The sequence below is a fragment of the Myotis myotis genome, unplaced genomic scaffold, assembly GCF_014108235.1.
Source record: "Myotis myotis isolate mMyoMyo1 unplaced genomic scaffold, mMyoMyo1.p scaffold_m19_p_17, whole genome shotgun sequence".
Lineage (NCBI taxonomy): Eukaryota > Metazoa > Chordata > Mammalia > Chiroptera > Vespertilionidae > Myotis > Myotis myotis.
Window position 1 is genome coordinate 28,760,831 of NW_023416321.1, and position 4,719 is coordinate 28,765,549.

At 46.6% G+C, this 4,719-nt stretch overlaps 1 non-coding gene across 1 annotated transcript; it reads right to left on the reverse strand.

The window, feature by feature from the left end:
- Positions 1–3,827: 3,827 nt before the first annotated feature.
- LOC118672560 lies at positions 3,828–3,956 on the reverse strand. The gene has a single exon (XR_004973121.1). It is a non-coding gene; the product is annotated as a small nucleolar RNA SNORA38 (small nucleolar RNA).
- Positions 3,957–4,719: the final 763 nt, after the last annotated feature.

The window sequence follows — 4,719 nt, forward strand, 5'->3', positions numbered from 1 at the left end:
GATGAGTAAGCCAAAGCCAGTTATTTTTGTCCGTGGTAAAATAGCTAATAAATGGCAAAGGTGCATTCAAACCCAAATACTCTGGCTCTAGAACTCTTTATTTTTTATTGATTTCAGAGGGGAAGGGAGAGGAAATGATGAGAGAATCATTGATTGGCTGCCTCCTGCATGCCCCACACTGGGGATCGAGCCCACAACCTGGGCACGTGCCCTGACTGGGAATCGAACCGTGACCTCCCAGTTCATAGGTCAATGCTCAACCACTGAGCCACACTGGCCAGACTCTAGAACGCTTAATACCACAAAATTAAGTTGAGGATGACTTGACCTAAAGTTATGTTTTGTAGCCATTTAATCAAACAGTTAATTTCAAATGTTTTGTTTTCACTTATTTAGATATTTAATTTCTTAAAATATTTTAGTTTTGAACTTCTTTTGTTAAATTCATTCCTACGTTTTATTCTTTTGAAGCTATTATAAATGGAATTGTTTTCTTAATTTCATTTTCAGATTGTGTACTGCTAGTGTATAAAAGTACAATTGAATTTTGTATTTTAATCTTGTATTGTGAACTTTATTAAACTCTTAGTAGCTCTAGATTTATTTCTTTTTACGGATTCCTTAGGATTTCCTAAGTACAAGTGTGTTTGTTTGTTAAGGCTATCATATAAAGTACTATAGACTGAGCACTTTAAGCAACAAAAAAATGTATTGTCTCACAATTCTAGAGGCTAGAAGTCCAAAATCAAGGTGTCAGCAGGGTTTATTCCTTGATAAGATAGTGGTCTTCCTTTTATACATTATCTGTGTTCAAATTTCCTTTTTGTTTGTTTGTTAATCCTCATCTGAGGATACTTTTCCATTGATTTTCAGAGAGTGGAAGGGAGGGGGAGAGACAGACAGAAACATCAATGTGAGAGACACAGCTATTGGAGGCTACAACGGAAGTAGGTGCCCTCGACTGGAATGGACCCTTCAGTCTGAGGGCCAGTGCTCTATCCACTGAGCAACCTGGCTAGGGCAAATGTCCTCTTTTATTTATTTAAATATATTTTTAATTGATTTCAAAGAGGAAGGGAGAGGGAGAGGGAGAGAGAAATAGAAACATCAATGATGAGAGAGAATCATTGACTGGCTGCCTCCTGCATGCCCCCTATTAGGGATCAAGCCTGAGCACGTGCCCTTGACCGGAATCAAACCTGGGACCCTTCAGTCCGACACTCTATCTACTGAGCCAAACCAACTAGGGCAAATTTCCTCTTTTTATAAAGGCAACAGTCATATGAAATAGGGTCCACCCTATTGACCTCACCTTAGCTTCATCACCTCTGTAATCAATAGGACCGTATAAGGTCATATTCTGCGGTACTGAAGATTAGTACTTCAACTCAATTTTCCTTTGTGTGTGTGTGGAGAGACACAATGACCCAATTCTCCCCCTAACAAGATCATGCCATCTGCGAATAGAGATGGTTCTGTTAGGGGCAGAAATATTAATCCTGCTCTGTCAACCGTGATTGCTGTTCTGGTTAGAGAAAGCACATTCCAACCTGGCTGAGAGCTGTCGCCGGGGAAGTAGGAGTTAACCCGGGAATGCAGTCCATCCTCCTATTCCTGGAACTGCCTGTCATCATAAAAAGATTAACAACTTTGTAGCCGTAAAGAATAGAGCACGGGCCCATTGCAAGCCCCAGCTTGCAACCTGTAACCATTATACCCATTCTTATTCCTTTTGCCTTCCTCCCCATGTAATCTGTGCTCCTACCCAATATAAGCAGCTGGCTATGGAGGGGAGCTGAGCAGGTTTTCATGGATGACCTGCTGCCCTCCCATACTGTGGGGAGCCGATATAGGGTTAAGCCTTGGACTGACCTGTTGGCAAAGTCATAAACAGGTCTTCCGAGTCTTAAACAACCCAATCCGAGAGGTGGCCGCTGATTTACACGCGCTATCATTTAAAAAATAAAAAAGGGGGAATTTGCCGGAAGCCAGTCCATCCTTGCTGCTTGACACAGTCGCTGCAGGGAAGAAACATCTGCACAGCATATGTTTCAAGGGACCTGGGGTATATGGCATACTGTTCTTAATATGGTTACTCCCCTTCTTAGCGCTATGTGTTTTAACCAAGGTCACCTCTCCGAGAAAGGTTGTTTCACCAGGTGGGATTTTTCCCTGGAGTTAGGGATTAAGGAAGGGAATAAAACCCCTTAACTAAGTGCCAGGCGGGTAATTAATCACTTTAACTATGAACAATAACTTAGGATAATCTCCTTCAGTTACTTCCTTGTAGCTTAACAGAACAATAGAGTAGTGACTTTGGAATGGAGATAACAAATGCCCTAAACCTTTGGAATAGAATGGATAGGATTAAAATCAACTGGTATAAATACAGATGTAACAGGACAATAAAGACAGAACCTGGCAAAAGAACCTCCCTATGCTGATCAACTGAACGCTGCCTCCGTGTCCTTCATTCTTAGCCGACTCTGTCCACACCTTTGGGAACCCCTGGACCTGCTGGGGCTGGACCCCAACACCATACTGCTGGCATTATTGGAATAAATGCTCATACATGACTCATCCCTGTCTCTGCTGAACTGGCTCAAGTAGTGACAGGCAGCCCCGACCCATTGGTTGTCCAGTTCAGTTTTACTCCTTCCATTCCAATCTGATTCCTTTTCTTTCTTTTTCTTACCTGATTGCCCTGGCTAGACCACCAGTACAATGTTATATAGAAGAGGCTAGGTAGGTAGACACCCTTACCATGTCCCCGACCTGTTTTTCATTTTTGTTTCTGGTAGAGCACCGAGCACTAAAATGAATTTGCTTGCTTCCTTACATTAGGAGGAATGAATAAATGACTTCCTGCTCCCACTATTCTACTTCAGGTCAGTTTCTTCTCTCACCCAGATTACTGTCCGGTTCTGGGTCTGGCCTCTTAGTCTCCGCCAACCCAGTGGCCACAGTGGTTTTTCTGAAACTCAAATCTAATTCAGCTCCATACTTACGACTTCTGTGACTTTGAGTAAATGACTTCAACTCTGGTAAGCCTCTTCTGGTGTGTGTGTATATATAATTGATTTCAGAGAGGAAGGGAGAGGGAGAGATAGAAATATCAATAAATCATCAATCGGCTGCCTCCTGCTCGCCCCCTACTGGGATGGAGCTTGCACCCCAGGCATGTGCCCTTGACCAGAATCGAACCCGGGACCCTTCAGTCCGCAGGCCGATGCTCTATCCACTGAGCCAACCAACCAGGGCTAAGCCTCTTTTTGTCTCTAGTAAGAGGGTGATAAAACAGCACCTCCACCCCAGGCTGGTGGAGACAAGTCATGTGCAACTCCCCTCCATGCCTGGCACACAGTAAGGGCTTCAGGGATGTCTGCTCTGTATGAGTCTTCCTTTCAATAGTAACATAAAACTTACATTAATCGCTATGTCTATGGGCCACACTGTTCCGAGAGCAGCGGAGGGAGCTCACCTGGTTGGCTCAGTCATGCAGGTGGGCCGTGGCCCCGACTCTGAACCACCTACCCTCTCCCTTCAACTTGCACGAAGCCAAGCCTCCAGCGCGAAGCCCGAGGCCCCCGCGGCCCCCGGGCCCCTCTCGCCGAGCTCGTGCTCAGCCCCAGAGGCTGGGCTTGCTGCTCCCTGGGAGCCGCGCTCCTCCAGCTCTAGTGCCCATGGCCCTTCAGGAAACCTTTCTTCCTTATTAAAAAAAAAAAAAAAAAAAAAAAAAAAAAAAAAATATATATATATATATATATATATATATATATATATATATATATATATTTATTTATTTATTTTTATTTTATTTATTTTTTCTATGTGGGATGGTTGACCTTGAGCCTGCAGGGAGCAAGCTGGCTCCAGACTTCTGAGTCCACATTTCTTTGCCTCCAATTCTTACGTGTCCAAAGACAGGGAACCACAGACACGCCTTTGTAGGAGGGTTAAACAAAATTTTTTTTATTGATTTCAGAGGAAAGGAGAAGAGGGAGAGAGAGAAACATCAGCGATGCGAATCATTGACGGGCTGCCTCCTGCACGCTCCACACTGGGCACCCCCAGCTGTGTCCCCTGACCGAGAGCCGCGACCTCCCGGTTCAAAGGTCGATGCTCAGCCTCCAGCCCCCGCCCCCCGTCGTCCCCCCACCCACACCTCCCCCCCGGCGTTGGGCCCGGACACCTTTCTGACCACCGACCGCGACCACGTGGACGGGTCTTTGGAGGCCTCGCAGCACCTCCTGTTTCCCTGTCACCGCGCTCGCCACACTGCGGCCCGCTCATCTGTCGCCAAGCTGTGGCTGCGCCTTCTTTGTCTCAACACTGAAGTAAGCAAATGCCCAACACTTACTACAGAAAGGATTAATCCGGGCACTGAAAACAGAACTGAAAACTGGGCAATGTCTGAATGAGCCTTTATTTGCAGTCTGCCTTTAATGACGCGGGTAATGTTTTCAGTCCCTTTCCCCAGATTCCTCCCTCAATTCGCGAGTTTCTCGGCATACCCAGGCAGCCGGCTCCTTTACAAAGAAACCCGAAGGGCTCCGCACGCACCGCCAGCGACAGCAGGCGGCCAGCGAAACAGACAAGATGGCGGTCGCCTCTCGGGCTGCGAGTCCCCGCCCACTCAGGGCGGAGGGCGGTGTCATGTGACCCGCCCCCGGCTGGCCCCGCCCCCTGCCGCAGTGCCTGACGGGAGGCAGAGCAGCG